Source organism: Schistocerca americana, chromosome 2, assembly GCF_021461395.2.
Source record: "Schistocerca americana isolate TAMUIC-IGC-003095 chromosome 2, iqSchAmer2.1, whole genome shotgun sequence".
In the NCBI taxonomy this organism is placed as follows: domain Eukaryota; kingdom Metazoa; phylum Arthropoda; class Insecta; order Orthoptera; family Acrididae; genus Schistocerca; species Schistocerca americana.
The window spans coordinates 539,142,363-539,160,709 of record NC_060120.1 but is presented as its reverse complement, the minus strand read 5'-3'; positions in this window follow the sequence as shown (position 1 = coordinate 539,160,709).

Below are 18,347 nucleotides of genomic sequence, written 5' to 3'. Positions count from 1 at the left end.
TCTTCGTCTCGTCTGTATCAGGCATTGCTCCTTTCTTCAAGGCCTGGCATATGGACTTGCTATAGACGAAGAGGATGGTGGGCCATCACGAGGTGTAACATCTGTTCCTAGAAGCACATATGTATGCCAGAGATGTATACAACGGTAGAACTTAACGCGTGTTTGCATTTTATGAAGATTTACTTTACAAAGATAACAGCGGAAACTTTCCTTCGAAAAGGGTTACGAAATGTTCGCGGCCCAAGTTAACTCTAGCCATGGCACTTAATGAAACTGAATAGCAAACATGGCTCTTACATATTTAACGATTTGAAGGAAAAAACCCTCATTTTAACATTTACAGACTGTGTGTACTTTTTTAACCGAATGAAAATAAATAAATATTAACATCACACGAGTTTATAATTTATCTTACCTGGTATCTGGTTCATTGTAGGATTCCCATCTCCTTATAGCAAGCTGTAAAACTTTTTCTCCCAAACATTTAAAACAATCGGTTTATTTCCCGTTCTGTTCTTATCCGTTTTCCTTTTTAGTCTCGTTTTCATGTTACTAACTTTCTTTAGCAATTGTTTCCTGTCAATTTTAATGCCGATATTACTGTAGTTTCAAATGAATGTATAACATTTAGCATTCCTTCTTCTTCCTTTCTTTTTGCCTCTGGAAGTTGTGACTTCTCTAATAACTCAGGATGATTTTCTAAAGCCGTGACTAAAACAACATCGTACTTTCTGCAAATACCGAGCTTTCATCTGAATCGGACGAGAACATCTTCAGTCGATAAGTGACAGTTGTTGTGGTCTTCAGTCCTGAGACTGGTTTGATGCAGCTCTCCATGCTACTCTATCCTGTGCAAGCTTCTTCATCTCCCAGTACTTACTGCAACCTACATCCTTCTGAATCTGCTTAGTGTATTCATCTCTTGGTCTGCCTCTACGATTTTTACCCTCCACGCTGCCCTCCAATGCTAAATTTGTGATCCCTTGATGCCTCAGAACATGCCCTACCAACTGGTCCCTTCTTGTCATGTTGTGCCAAAAACTCTTCTCCCCTATTATATTCAATACCTCCTCATTAATTACGTGATCTACCCATCTAATCTTCAGCATTATTCTGTAGCACCACATTACGAAAGCTTCTATTCTCTTCTTGTCCAAACTATTTATCGTCCATGTTTCAGTTCCATACATGGCTACACTCCATACAAATACTTTCAGAAACGACTTCCTGACACTTAAATCTATACTCGATGTTAACAAATTCCTCTTCTTCAGAAACGCTTTCCTTGCCATTGCCAGTCTACATTTTATATCCTCTCTACTTCGACAATCATCAGTTATTCTGCTCCCCAAATAACAAAACTCCTTTACTACTTTGTCTCATTTCCTAATCAAATTCCCTCAGCATCACCCGACTTAATTCGACTTCATTCCATTATCCTCGTTTTGCTTTTGTTGATGTTCATCTTAATCCTCCTTTCAAAACACTGTCCATTCCGTTCAACTGCTCTTCCAAGTCCTTTGCTGTCTCTGACAGAATTACAGTGCCATCGGCGAACCTCAAAGTTTTTATTTCTTCTCCATGGATTTTAATTCCTACTGCAAACTTTTCTTTTGTTTCCTTTACTGCTTGCTCAATATACAGATTGAACAACATCGGGGATAGGCTACAACCCTGTCTCACTCCCTTCCCAACCACTGCTTCCCTTTCATGCCCCTTGACTCTTATAACTGCCATCTGGTTTCTGTACAAATTGTAAATAGCCTTTCGTTCCCTGTATTTTACCCCTGCCACCTTCAGAATTTGAAAGAGAGTATTCCAGTCAACATTGTCAAAAGCATTTCTCTAAGTCTACAAATGCTAGAAACGTAGGTTTGCCTTTCCTTAATCTTTCTTCTAAGATAAGGCGTAAGGTCAGTATTGCCTCACGTGTTCCAACATTTCTACGGAATCCAAACTGATCTTCCCCAAGGTCGGCTTCTATCAGTTTTTCCATTCGTCTGTAAAGAATTCGCGTTAGTATTTTGCAGCTGTGACTTATTAAACTGATAGTTCGGTAATTTTCACATCTGTCAACACCTGTTTCTTTGGGATTGGAATTATTTTATTCTTCTTGAAGTCTGAGGGAATTTCGCCTGTCCCATACATCTTGCTCGCCAGATGGTAGAGTTTTGTCGGGACTGGCTCTCCCAAGGCTGTCAGTAGTTCCAATGGAATGTTGTCTAATCCAGGGTCCTTGTTTCGACTCAGGTCTTTCAGTGCTCCGTCAAACTCTTGACACAGTATCGTATCTCCCATTTCATCTTCATCTACATCCTCTTCCATTTCCATAATATTGTCCTCAAGTACATTGCCCTTGTATAGACCCTCTATATACTCCTTCCACCTTTCTGCTTTCCCTTCTTTGCTTAGAACTGGGTTTCCATCTGAGCTCTTGATATTCATACAAGTGGTTCTCTTTTCTCCAAAGGTCTCTTTAATTTTCCTGTAGGCAGTATCTATCTTACCCCTAGTGAGATAAGCCTCTACATCCTTACATTTGTCCTCTAGCCATCCCTGCTTAGCCATTTTGCTCTTCCTGTCGATCTCATTTTTGAGACGTTTGTATTCCTTTTTTCCTGCTTCATTTACTGCGTTTTTATATTTTCTCCTTTCATCAATTAAATTCAATGTTTCTTCTGTTACCGAAGAATTTCTACTAGCCCTCGTCTTTTTACTTACTGGATCCTCTGCTGCCTTCGCTACTTCATCCCTCAGAGCTACCCATTCTTCTTCTGCTGTATTTCTTTCCGCAATTCATGTCAATTGTTACCTTATGCTCTCCCTGAATCACTGTACAACCTCTGGTTTAGTCAGTTTATCCAGATCCCATCTCCTTAAATTCCCACCTTTTTGCAGTTTCTTCATTTTTAATCTACAGTTCATAACCAATAGATTGTGGTCAGAGTACACATCTGCCCTTGGAGATGTCTTACAATTTAAAACCTGGGTCCTAAATCTCTGTCTTACCATTATATAATCTATCTGATACCTTCTAGTATTTCCAGGATTCTTCCATGTATACAACCTTCTTTTATGATTGTTGAACCAAGTGTTAGCTATGATTAATTTACGCTCTGTGCAAAATTCCACCAGACGGCTTCCTCTTTCATTTCTCTCCCCCAATCCATATTCACCCACTATGTTTCCTTCTCTCTCTTTTCCTACTCTCGAATTCCAGTCATCCATGAATATTAAATTTTCATCTCCCTTCACTACCTGAATAATTTCTTTTATCTCATCATACATTTCATCAATTTCTTAATCATCTGCAGAGCTAGTTGGCATATAAACTTGTACTACTGTAGTAGGCGTGGGCTTCGTGTCTATCTTGGCCACAATAATGCGTTCACTATGCTGTTGGCAGTAGCTTACCCGCACTCATATTTTTTATTCATTATTAAACCTACTCCTGCATTACCCCTATTTGATTTTGTATTTATAACCCTGTGTTCGCCTGACCAAAAGTCTTGTTCCTCCTGCCACCGATCTTCACCAGTTCACACTGTATCTAACTTTAACCTATCCATTTCCCTTTTTAAATTTTCTAACCTACCTGCACGATTAAGGGATCTGACATTCCACGCTCCGATCCGTAGAACGCCAGTTTTCTTTCTCCTGATAACGACGACCTCTTGAGGAGTCCCCGCCTGGAGATCCGAATGGGGGACTATTTTACCTCTGGAATATTTTACCCAAGAGGACGCGATCATCATTTAACCATACAGTAAAGCTGCATGCTCTCGGAAAAAATTACGGCTTTAGTTTCCTCTTGCTTTCAGCCGTTCGCAGTACCAGCACAGCAAGGCCGTTTTGGTTAGTGTTGCAAGGCCAGATCAGTCAATCATCCAGACTGTTGCCCCTGCAACTACTGAAAAGGCTGTTGCCCCTCTTCAGGAGTCACACGTTTGTCTGGTCTCTCAACAGATACCCCTCCGTTGTGGTTGCACCTACGGTACGGCCATCTATATCGCTGAGGCACGCAAGCCTCCCCACCAACGGCAAGGTCCATGGTTCATTGGGAAGCCGTAATACATAGCACCCTTCAATCTGTTTGGTAAAGTGTATGGCCCTATGAAACTGTCACCGACAATTCTTGTCCACACACTGATACTGAAGCGATCCTGATGACTCGCCTCCTTGATTGCTCAGGGATTTGCATCTATCCGCATGTGCTTATTGTGATAATTTACTGTGCCATCTCTTGTGAATCCTGTCCCATGTAGTTCTTTACAACATATATTATCGTATGTGGTCTGCCTCAACCATTTCCCGACCTGTCAGTTGACTTACCCAGTCAGTTAACGTAGAATCAGAAACAAGAAGTAACTTATTTTTTGTACATATACAGGGTGTTGAAAACCTTTTGGGTCAAAGTGAGACAGGTGATAGTGGGTCCACAACCGATTTATTGAGATAGGGAATCAATGCATACTTATTTTGTTATGGACATACACAGCGTATAGCGCATAACTACGTCGCTAGCCGGCCGCGGTGGCCGTGCGGTTCTAGGCGCTACAGTCCGGAACCGCGGGACTGCTACGGTCCCAGGTTCGAATCCTGCCTCGGGCATGGATGTGTGTGATGTCCTTAGGTTAGTTAGGTTTAAGTAGTTCTAAGTCTAGGGGACTGATGACCTAAGATGTTACGTCCCATAGTGCTCAGAGCCATTTGAACCAACTACGTTGCTCATAGTAACTGTTCAAAGCAACGACGTCCAGTCTCAATGTAACGGAGCATGCAGTTATGCCGCATTCTTGCAAACATACCCCGTGTGTGTTGTACACCGGAACATGCAGCGGATGATAAACAGCGTTCGCCCCTGACCACCAAACAGACATACTGTACGCAACGTAGCTCACAGCACGCGTGTCGTGTAACGACCGCATGCATCGCACCGGAGCATTAACCTGTGCCACACACACAACACTACCCCTGGCGTCAGTTGTCCATTGCATCAGACAGCTTGTGATGTGTCCATGGTCATGTGTGTTACTGTGTACAGTACATAACACGTAACACGAGAATTGGTAGACATGCATTATACCGTATTCAGACAAGGCGATAATCACGCGGTTACAGAATCGCGCGGTACCCGCGCGGATTTTATTTACTTTAGCATCGTCGTAACGGTGCACACGTAACCGCGCAGCTATTCCAATCGCGCGGAAGCCGCATTTAAACCTCCGGAAAGTAGAATCGCGCGGCGCCCGCGCGGTTCTGTTTCTTTGGAATCCTATGAGAGCGTTTAGTTTCTTTGCGGCAACCTTACAATGGATCAGTTCAACACAGCATTGTTTAAGTTTCCTTTAATTTACGTCTATGGTCACAAACTTTTTGTTAACAGATTACCGGTTTCGGTCTATAATCACTATCATCAGATCTGTTTTATAAAAACAAAGTCCTAATGTACTGTTTTTATAAAACAGATCTGATGATGGTCATTATAGACCGAAACCCATAATCTATTAACAAAAAGTTTGTGACTTTAGTCACAAACTAAAGGAAACCTATTGTATGTACGGGTCACTGTTTTATTCGCGACAGTGTCGCAGCTTGTAAAACTGAATTATTTATTGATGAAGTGGAGTAACGACCTGCATTATGGGATCTTCAGAGCGATGGATATTCGAATAAAACTGCCAAAAACCAAGCTTGGCAAGAGTTGATGGATATATTTGGAAATTATGAAGATAAGTCGGAAAAAAGAATAGTTTTGGTAAGCAAGTGTTTATTGAACAAAAATGAATTTATATAGAACGTACATAGAATCATATTTTTGTATCTTGCCATCCAACACGCCCGTCACTCACAAAGAAATCAGAGATTTTATCTCTAACATTCAAAGCTGAAAGCGTCCCTCTTCTTGCATGCAACGTATTTAGAGTATCCATCGGTGCAGTATATAAAAATCTTCATACTTTATACCATCTCTATTTCTCACAAAGTTGTGCAATACACAACAGGAATTTATCATATTTTCAGCAAAGTCTGTGTTTACATTCATAGGGCTATGAAAAATTCGCCACTTGCTTGACAATATGCCGAAAGTATACTCTATGTAACGTCTGGCTCTCGATGACCTATAGTTAAAAATCCGTTTCAATATGGAAAACATTTGCCTCCATTGGGTCGCATTAAATTTTCCGCTAAGCCAAAAGCTCCGATGTCAAAGTAAGTTTGAGTCACAGAGTGCTAAAAGCACTATAGAAAAGAAATGTTTGTAGTTACAACACAACGATCCAGAATCCATAGGCTTTACCCCCACTAACACGAATATGCTTGCCATCTATGGCGCCAATGCAATTTGGAAAATTTGCATAGTTTTCAGAGTTTTCCGCTATTTCCTTCCACATATCTGTAGTCTTGACTTTATGCACCAACTTTTCCCACAATGTCTTACATACTTTGCGGACAATTCCTATTACTGTAGATTTTCCAAGGCGATACTGGTAGCTAATGTCTCCAAATGAACAACACGTCCCAAGATATCTGAAACAGTGAAATTTAAAATGTAGTATTTTTTCAGGTATATCGCTACAGAAAATGGAGAAACATACGTGATTGCTATAATAAGGAGCTAAAGAAAATCAAAACAGCTCCTTCAGGTTCCGGTGCTCATAAATGATCACAGTATATGTATTTTTCAAGACTTTCTTTTCTTCAGGAAAATATGGACACCAAAGAAAATACTGCTAGTACGACAAAGCATGAGCCCCCTCTCATATTTCTATCTTACTGTGAGTAATTCGATTTTCCTCTCTAATTGCATGCGGTGAAAAGTTGCTATTCCTTCACACGTGGACTTCCCACGCAGCGTCTCTTGTCACCAGGCTGGTCTGGTGACAGGCGGGATCTGCTGATCTTGAAAGGGTTAAGCCGAGGGGTGTGAGGGAGTCGAGTGGATGCTTTCCAGACGCCGACATTGTCATAAGAGCAGGAGCGACATGCCCACAAGGGCTTGACGGAGCAGCTGGGCTAGAGAATCCGATACTTCGCAGAAACTTAGTGAAAACACTTTCTGGCGGGCTACCAGCGAGGTGTGGGAATGACTTGTGTTCCCAGGCAGTCTTGGCGGGTAAATTCCCGCGTTCTCTGCAATATCGTAACTGTGATTGGCTTGCTCAGGGGATATCTCCGTGACGTAGCAAAATCGGCGCATAAATTGGCGGCAAGTATCTCCATTGGTATGTTAAGAATAATTAATAAAATACTTGAAAAAGTAGTGGAGGAGAATCTTGGCGAGGAGCAGTTTGGCTTTAGACGGAATACAGGCACCAGAGATGCAATAGGGCTCCTACGAATCTTGGGAGAAAGGTTTATAGAAAAAGGAAGAGACTTATATATGTGCTTCATCGATCTAGAAAAGGCACTTGACAATGTGGTTTGGCACAAGCTGGCGACTATAATGAGGGAAAAGAGAGTGGACTGGAAAACCAGAAGACTTATAAACTCATTATATCTTAATCAAAAAGTTTCAGTTAAAGTGAGAGGAGAAAGTACAAACTGGATCAGACTAGGAAAAGGAGTAAGACAAGGATGCTGTTTATCACCTACTCTTTTCAACTCTACTTGGAAAATATGATTGACCAATGCTCATTAGATGACAAAGGCGTAGAAATTGGAGGAAGAAGAGTAGGGTGTTTGAGATTTGCTGATGACATGGTCCTTCCAGCCACAGGAGATAAAGAATTACAGGATTTGGTGGACACCATTGCAACTAACGGAAAAAATATGGAATGAAAATTAACACAAATAAAACAAAAGTATTGGCACTAGGAGGAAATAAGGAAATAAAAATTATGCTGAATGGAGAAACACTAGAACAGGTGCAAAATTTTAAGTATCTTGGAAGCAGGATAGACACCGACTGGAAGTGCACCACAGAAATTAAAACAAGGATAGCAATGGCAAAAGAGGCGTTTTATAAGAAAAGGAGAATCTTCTGCAGCGGTCTGGACAGAAAACTCAGTAAGAGACTCATAAAATGTCTTGTATGGAGTGTTCTTCTATATGGCTCTGAAACATGGACTATGAGGAAAAAAGACAGAGAGAGGCTGGAGGCTTTTGAGATCTGGACATGGCGGAAGATGGAAAGAATAAGTTGGATGGACAGAGTAAAAAATGAAGAGGCACTGAGAAGAGTGGGAGAGAAAAGACAGTTACTAGATGTAATAAAGAGAAGAAAAAGAAATTGGATTGGGTATATATTAAGAAAGAATGACGGACTGATAAAAACAGTTTTAGAAGGTTATGTAGAAGGGAAGAAGAAGCGAGGAAGAGATTCTAAATACTGGATGACATGATGGACGGTACAACATACAGCAGCCTTAGGAAGGAAGCAATGGATCGCAGAAAATGGAGAGGCATAGGACCTGCTAATATAGCACATAACTGATGATGATGATCTCCATTGGTGGAACAGTAGTGTGTCACTGTCGTGGGGGCGGGAATGTTCTGTGTTCGGCTTGTACGGGTACTCTTGAGAGAGTCGGCTCTCACCTTTCGGTCAGAGTAGGTTACAAGACTGAGCTCTCGCTGCTCTGGACAGCCTGCCTTCCGTGGGCTGTCTAATATACTTTTATTTAATTGTAACTGTTTGACAAAGTTGCTGAAGTTGCGACTTCAACGTAACTTTCCGATTACAGTTGGCAATTGAGCGTTCTGCGTACAAGCGGCATATGTTGTCTGTCTTGAGCAGTTTTGGCTAAAGTTGACTGTATCGGAGTTAATGTGTGACTTCGCTTGTTAAAATCAATCACTGTACCGTCAGTGATTGTGTGGCGTGCCTCCTTCGTCTCCCTCAGAGGCGCATTTGTATTGCTAGGAAGTGTTTAGTCTGGAACAACCAGATCAGGATAATTTGTTTTGGGCTATACTCGCGACATTATCATCACCATGACGGGACGTCGAATCAACCAGCCATCGCTTCCGGTACGCCAGATCGTGTCCTTGCAGTTAAGAAGACAGCTTGGTAATGTATGTCCGCAGCACCAGCAGATTAGGGAATTTTGCTAGGTGATAATCAGAGCTCAGCAGAGTGCGCCTGTTCGTCTTTTCTAACTTTGTTCTGTCTTGGGTGTTCATTGTCTGAATTCTCACTACTGTAGCAGCCATTAATGTTGGGTTGACTGGGTGTTTCTCTTAAGATTTGAGTTGCAAGGAATTGGCTCCACATACCACTTTGTCATAAATGTCACAATCTAGTTTATGGACAACTTCACCTTCACCTTCTCAGCATTTATTTGAGTATCCAGTTTGATCCAATTTGATGTATTGTAAATGTTTCATGTGTTTTGTTTATTATTTTGAGTTTACTCATAATAAATCAAATTGTTATTTTGGACAGAACTTTCATTCTGGTAATCGGTAGAGCAACCCTTTCATTTCTCACCACGTTAATGAAACTTTCCTTTATTTAATTAATTTCTATCAAATTAAATTATTGCAGGTGCCAAACTCTTTTCTACTCCACTTGCAGGGTCGATTACAGTCTGTTCGTGTTTCTTCTTCATCCATGTGCAACAGCAAAAGTCGGAGTTAGAAAACGGGGGTGGGGGGGGGGCCTTAGAGCATCATTTCCATATGAAGATTCTAGAAGAATTTATTGTTAAATACACTGCTAGCCCCGGCACCTCTCACACGTCCCAAGATATCTGAAACAGTGAAATTAATAATGTCGTATTTTTTTCAGGTGTATTGCTACAAAAAATGGAGAAACATATGTGATTGCTGTACTAAAAAGAGCTAAAGAAATCAAAACAGCTCCTTCAGGTTCAGGTGCTCGTAAAGGATCACAGTATCTGTATTTTTCAAGACTTTCTTTTCTTCTGGAAAATATGGACACCAAAGAAAATACTGCTAGTACGGAAAAGCACCAAGGAGAAAGTCACAAAAGATAGACTGAAGTCAATAATGAGGCAAGTGAAGTCAATAATGACGCCGGTGAAATCAATAGTGAGACGAGTGCAATTAACGCTACTAAACTCATTAAAATGTGTGTAACCAAATGTAAGAAAACCAAGATTACGAAGGGAGATTGAGTCAAGGAGCTAATAAAAAAAAATCCAGTCAAGAAAAAATTTGGAGAGAGAACTACAAGAAAATAGTATTTCGAAACAAGATGATGACAAATTTTTTTGCTTGTCATTATACAATGAACTCAAGAAGGTACCAGAAAACAGGTGTTTAGCATCGAAAATTGAATTGCTTCAGGTGATACAAAAAAGGCAAGTTTCACCACCCTCTCTTCTCAACAATTCTCAGCAGATTATACCTACCACAGCATACTGACATAATCAACAATATTCAAATGGACAGGGATATTTTACTGCACCTGAAACAGCCTGTACAGTCATAGTACCAGCATCGCCGTCTCCTGCATCCCAGTTTAGCTCTAGCTCGCATTTTTCTACTTTTGTTAACAATGTATATGCTGATATTGATGAACAGCAGTAAATAAATATCTTACCTCAAAGTTACTACGAGTTTTTCTTCCAGTGACACGCTTCGTCTAATGTGTGTCTCAAAACTTGAAATATCTTCCCTGACTAATTGAAGTAGCTCATCAAAAGAATTTATAGACATTCTCAAATAGTCAAAGAATATTTCTCTGTACATGCTTATTGTAGGATACAACGTTACGAATTGGCGATGTACGAGCCGATCACTTAGTATAGGATGCACCCAATACTGTTTTTGCTTACTCTCGCTCTTTTTTATTTATTTTTTTTTTTTTTCTTAGCGACCAGAGTAAACACAATATTTCTTTTTTTGACACTGACAATTCCCGCTGCACACTGCGAACGCCAACCGCTTACTAAACAATTCTCAGAAGATTATACCTACCATAGCGTTATTTTGCGGTTCAAACCGCGCGGTTTAAACTGCGCATGTCAGAGCGCAGCCTTAATGTGCGGTGTGGCAGGATGTAGAGCAATACATGCATTGAGACAGGCGCTCGTCGCCTTGAATAATTACTGTGAGCTACGTTGTTCTTACGTAGTGTACGATGTGTATGTCCATAACACAATAGTCCGCAGCTCGTGGTCGTGCGGTAGCGTTCTCGCTTCCCGCGCCCGGGTTCCCGGGTTCGATTCCCGGCGGGGTCAGGGATTTTCTCGCCTCGTGATGACTGGGTGTGTGGGATGACCTTAGGTTAGTTAGGTTTAAGTAGTTCTAAGTTCTAGGGGACTGATGACCATAGATGTTAAGTCCCATAGTGCTCAGAGCTATTTGAACTATAACGCAATAAACATGCATTTCCGATCACTGGGTCCCTATCTCAGTATAATAGGATGTGGACCCACTATCACTTGTTTCGGTACAAGTCACCAACAGAGTTAAAGAATAAGAAAAGTTACATGAAAAACTTCCTAAGCCCAACTGGTGGTCGAACACCGAAATTTTGAACTTGCCCATTCTGCGTTCGAACCACACTTACTCACGTTAGATTAATTAAAATAACGGACAGTCCCCCCTCGAGTCAAATTCCGTATTCGACTCATATGTAATATGATGTACTAAAACAGCTCATCAAGAGAACAAGAGACTGTGTATCAGTGCAGTGCGTGCTATATGGAAACAACTTGAACGATTTATTGCCCTGCTGTAAACTTCACGAGTAGAAGCTTATTGTCTACTGAACTCAGCTTCAGACGATTTCACTGCACACCAGCCTTTCACTAATCAGGTTGGAATAAATGAGTAGTCATAGTATATTAATGTAACTTCTTTTCCGTTGTCTTCAGGTGTGCGTGAATTCCAATTTTCACTGTCTTTCTCTCCTCTCCCAAAACATAATACCCCAAGGTTTACCATGCCACCAACATCTAAGATTTTAACAATAATAAAAATAAAATATTTAAAACGTTTTATTTTTAGTATGGTCAGAATATTTTGTTTACGTCACTGGTTAGTATAGTAGTTTGCTTTCTGGGTGGGGGTCATGACCACATAACATTATGAAACGTCCCCTTAGAACAATTTTACATGACTGTGCTTAAACTGACACACAATATTTTGTTAGCGCAACGCAATCTGACTTTCAAAATTCCCTACAAAAGAATGGCCCTGACTAACATTAAACTATACCTTTCACAAATCACTTACCTCACAAAAATCTTCGCTGCTCAAGCTACTGCAATACAGCGGGCGCCACTACTGCCAGCTAAATAAAAGATTCAAACTATGGAAGGCACTAACTACTGATAGGGATAGTTAGCAAATGAAAGATATTAATAGAAACAAACAATGTATTTACCTTGATATCATCATATATATATATATATATATATATATATATAGCAGTTCATGACAAATTACAAAACTCCGCCATCTCTCTCCCCACATCCACCACTGCTGGCGGCTCACCTCCAACTGCGCAACGCTATGCGCTGTTCACGTCCAGCTGCCGCTGCCCAACACTACAATGGCAGACAACAATGCAAACTAGACACAGACTGCACACAGCACAGCCAGTGATTCTCACACAGAGCGCTACGTGGCGTTACCAATAAGAAATCCTAAACAGCTTTCTTACATAGCCCCCATGCTCCCCACAAAAAATTTTACAAATTTTTTTGGGCACTGGCCAATACATATTTGTTAAAATTTTTTTTTACAATTACAATAACAAAGAAATCAAATGTACACACTTATTGATACAATGTTGGTCAAAAGCTAAAATTTTCTCACAGTCCATAAAGACAGTCATCATTCGTCACAGTAAAATTGCAGTGTTTTTCTCAAAGTCTGAGCAGTAAAGGAAAATGCACACAGAAGTAGTGGATTTCCATGCAATCTTGAAGAAGTAGTGTTGTCCTTCCAACGGAACGACAGTGCTGACTCTTGACATGCATACAGGTAATGGGCCACAACAGAGCAAACCCACAGCAGAGTCAGTCGAAATTTTGAAGAGTATTGGTAGGTAGGTCATCACAGAGCAGACCCACTGTAGTCCTGGTAGAGATTACGGTATTGATGGATCATCAAAGATGTAGACCCACTGTAGTCCTTGTAGAGATAATGGTACTGGTGGGCCATCAAAGATGCAGACCCACTGTAGTCCTTGTAGAGATAGCCAGCAGCCATCTGTTGTGACTGTGCAGGTGCACAATCACCATTGAAGAGTCTTGTGGATAATATAGCAAGTCCATAAACCACCACTTGTGCACTCACAAAAAATTTGTTTGAAATGTCCTTAGAACCAGCAATGCTGTTATCCAGTCCCTTGCTGAATTATTAACACACGTGCAAACACTAACAGTCCCTACTTCTCACATATTGTCCATATACTATGACCAACAGAAACGTGTGCAGTGAAATGTAACTAACAAGTTACTTAATTTGATGAACTGGTGTCAAGTACAATTTTATAACATAAGAACACAATAACAAAGGTACAAAACACATCATTAAAAACATAATAATACAGATAACATTTGTAGTACAGGCTTTACAAAAGAATAGAAATAGACATATACATCAGTGTTACAGCAATTATGACATGAGTACATACATAGAAGATCAGAATAACTTTCGAAACATAACTTCACACATGAGCATTAACACAAAACAGAATAAATAATGTCTAAACATCTTTACAAAGTAAATAACACATTATTAATGCCAATTGTATTTGAGGATAACAGTATTCCTCATCATAGTGAATGTAACTTAGTATTAGAAGAGAAAAAAGTTCTATGAAACAGTACACAGAGACAGGAAGAAAACAAATACACAAGGGTACACAAACATATAGTGGGATAATACAAAAGGAAAAGGACAGGGTTTGTTTTACTGCAGTATTTTGCAAACAAAACTTTCTTTGCTTCTTGGAGATCTCCCTTCATTCATCATTATTCCCAAAAGTCTTATCTGTACCTCTTTTCTGTATTCTAACCATATTTCTTTCAAAAGAAATATGGCTCATTGTACAATACTCATTTAGGCCCAAATCGTTTTCATATAACTTTCAAAGCATTCTTTCCCTATTCTCCATAGTTAGGTTCTTATATAGTCTACCCCCTCTTAAGCTAACTTAAATCTACTGAGCTCAGATATTAAACTAAGGGACGAAGCAATGCTGCAGCACAAAACAATTAACACAAACAGCAATGACAAAAAAATGGAAATTTGCAAAGCAAGCTACAGTAAATCTAAATTACCAAGCAATGCAACATTACAACTAATATGAGCCAATGTGCAGCAACAAGAAAAATAAATGAGTAGTAAAACTGGCTTAGCAGAGTAACACAAAGTCAAATTCAGTAACACTATGCCTGGCAAACAGCAGTAACTTATACCTAAACATGACATAGCTCAAGCAGAAAAAATATTACAGTAAAAACAACAATGCAGATAAGGGAAATGTATATTCACATCTTAATATCTATGTAATTAAAGTGGTGCACCACAACAACTGATTGTAAAAAGAAATATTACCATGTACTTGAAAAGAAAATTATGTGTTACTGTTACTAGTTCCTTCTTATTGTTCTTTCCTTTCCAAGTGCTCCTTTTTTAAAGAATGTGGATCATAAAATAATTATTTAATAGATCTGTTGACAGAAAGTGTTCACATTAGCAAATGCATTTCATTTTATAAAAGCAATGCTGCAACACAGTTGGAAACCAGATATCAAATGAAATAAGCAACTATGAAAAGCAAAGCATAAAAATATCATTCAGTAGTCATGTGACATTTCATAAGTTATTAGAAATTCTCTCAACTCTCATAGAAAGACGCTTGTCATAATCAGGTGTGCAGATGTAAAAATATTTCTTGTCATTTTATTAGGCATTTCAGTAAATATCATAAATTACGAGCTCCACAGTATGCTTTCAACAAGGAAATGTCAGTAGCACCGACAATGGCCTCCCCTTTTTTTTCTACCTGTGCCGCTGAAAGGCTAATGGCTTTTTTTTTTTTTTTTTTTTTTTTTTTTTTCCGGGCGGCTGTCGCCCAGGTAGGTTGCCCGCGACGCATTACGTGCAAGTGGTCACTTAACTTTCTTACGGAAATATTTACGACAGCAGTTTCCGCTACAGTGACAATCTCACATAAAAATATTTCACAGGTCAAGAATTAGCGTTGCAAATCTGTAGAAAGAAAATCCTATAAATATAAGTGTCCAAAAAAATTTTCGCCGGCATTGTGATACATTCACGCATTTACACACATTTCATAACTCTTAAAGTACTATTCTTGGTTTCCAACATCCTGTTTCACAAGTCAAGAGTCCCTACCCACTATTCATTACTCCTTACCTTATTACATATATACGTATCCATCGACACTCGTCATATTTCGTCATTATAAATATGAAGCATAATCAAATAACTCATATAGACTCAGACTATTAATCATAAACATACCTCAACAGCATAATACACATCGTCGTCGTAAAAATAACATCATAACACCTCAGTCAAATCTCAAAATCGTCGTAGCTTCCTTCAATAATTTCAAAACCTAAAAAAATTCTCTGCTCATGTCAAAAGTGTCAGCTGCCTCAAACATACTTTAAAAATCATAATCTCATACCAAATACATCATTCAAAGCTCTCATAGTATCACAATGATTCCGAAAAAATATGAGCATTTCACAAAGTACAGACAAAATACAATTTCATAAGTGTGAAGGTATCCAACTGTGTAATTACGTAAACATCTGTCACTGATGTAGTAAAAAAAGTTTCTTTCTCTGTTAAATGATCAGATAGCTGTGTAATTCTGTGTTAGAGAAATATGGTACCGATGTGTAAAGTTGTATAAGCAAATACCATATTAGCTAGGGCTCCTTATGCTTGCCAAACACATGATACACAAAGTAGACGTGTACCCCCCTGAGGATTAATGTAATTATACCCTCAGGTGTTACAGATTACACCAATGGAATGAAATGTATCACAGAAAACTTTCTTTGTAATTCAAAAATCTTTAAAAATAAATGTTTTAAGTATAAAATTGATCACTCAAATGCGTGTACTGTAGCGCTAAACTGTGCATCTTGTCGCAACATAATCTCTGTGGAAGTGTCGTAGTTATCGTCCTCCGAAAGCTAAGTTCTGCAGAAGTCAATGTACTTACCACATGATAAACAAAAGTGAAATGCTTTGCGTATAGATATCGTAGTTATTATGCTTATTGGCGTGATGAAGAAAGTACTGTACAGTAACGTATTGTTATGCCACGAAAAAGGCTGTCTCATTGTTGCTATACCACAAAAGTTACTACTAAAACATGTTTTTCTTCCTAGAAGAATTCAGAAAACTGTGCAGATATAAAACCGATACACCGCAAAAGCAACATTGTAAATTGTCACTCATTAGTAGCGTCGTGATAACATCGTGTAGCTGTCACATAAACTAACCACTGTGTCCTCTGGTATCTCACAGAAAGTACTTTAAACCCAGAATGTATTTTCAAGTAAACCAAAATGTTGCATTAAAATCTCATTAGCAGTACCAGTATGTGTCTTAAGTATGTAAGCCTGATAGTCGTTACGTAATCGTGCAACTAACAAGCAAGAATGTACAAATACAACACTGTGTCGTCTGTTCACTATAACAATGCATTCGTAATTTCTGTTTAAAAATGTTCCCTAGGTTCTAGACTGGATATTTAACTTCAAACATTGTTGTCTGTTAACAGTTTCTTAAGTCTGACAAAGCATACTAGAAATGTGAAGTGAAAAGTTTTATGGCAAAGACAAAGTTAAAAAGTAGATTATCTTTCAATAAACGGTTTTACATGTGAAATGTGGTGTAAACCTTTACTCTTCCTAGCGCACAGAGTTTCAACTTCAAAGCAATTATCATGTTCTGTACAACGGTAAAGAATGCCAAAATTTTTCTCAAGGCTAGCGTCTTATGTTATTTTTCTCAGAGCCAGCGGGCGCACGCGGCTGCCTGCTGTGCGAGTCATTGTCTGTTTCTTTGTTGGCGCGTGTCGTTATTGGGATTTGGAGGTCTAACGTCTACAAATTCACCTTGTCGAGAGGGCCCTGCTCTGTTAGAATCCCGCCAGTTCTGATGAAATTCACGTCTGTCGTTTTGTCGGTAGTTTACATAGTTTCTTGTTTGTCGGTCATGTGGTGAAGAATTTCTCCCTGAGTCGTAGCTGCGCGCTGAACTGTTGCGTCTGAAGTTATTCTGTCTCCCTTGATAATAATTGTTCTGGTTCCCGTATTGTCTGTTTCTCTTATTGTCTCTGTGATAGTCATTACCACGGAGAGGTGATCTTTCCCTGTAGTTATTACTACTCTGCCAACGGTTGTCATACGGGTAGTGTCTGTTTTGGTCACGATTTGTGTTGTGAGAATAGCCTTGTCGTGTCAAGTTATTACTTCTTTCATCGCGGAATTGCGACGGATGTAACCTGTAATTGTTGTGTTCCTGGTTTTGCGTTCCGCGATTGTCAGTGTCAATTTCTAATTCTTGTAAGAGTCCCTGAAAAGCCTCAATGTCTTCTTTGCAACGACCTGCTAAAATAATATGTCGTAAATGTTCAGGTAATTTGATTAAGCAAATGCGGATGAGTTCTGAGGGGCTGTATGGGTTTGACAGGTACTGATTCTTGTGCAACATGTCTTCAAAATATTTCACAAGTCTGGAGAATTCAGATTGTTCGAAATGTTTCATCATTATGATGCCATGTTTTACTCGGTCTTGTGTGGCTTGAGACCAATATGCTGAGAGGAAGGCATGGTAAAATTCTCCTTCACTGCGGCAATCGTGAATGACCGATCGCATTCTTACAGCTGGTTCATTCTCTAAATAGCCACACATGAATTCTAATCTGTGTTCTAACGACCAGTTGGGAGGAAAACAATGAGAGAATTTATGGAGCCATGCTTGTGGATGAATGTCGTTGCCAGAATTCTTAAATGTTTTGAATTTACGTGTAGTAATGAACAGCTTATAGTCAAAATCATCATGTCGGCAAGTCGCATGTCGGTCATTGTTACGTCGTTTTGGCGGTTCCATCTCAAAATTCGACGTACCTTCCCAACTTCTTTCACAATTTCCGAAGTGCCCTGTGTTGTTATTTTGTGTCTGTTCCGTATTTCTATGTCCCTCTTCCCGTATTGGGGCACGAGTGTCCTCTGAAACACGTAATTCTTGTACTACTTGTGCCAACTGATCTTGCACTTCCCGGATTTCTCTTTTGTACTGTGTATTGATTTGATTTTGATTTTGTTTGAATTTTCTAATTTGTTCATACTCTTCAGTGTCCGTGAAGGCTACAGGTGTTGTGTCATTCAGATCATCATCTACCTTTGTAGATAAATTAGTGAACTGAT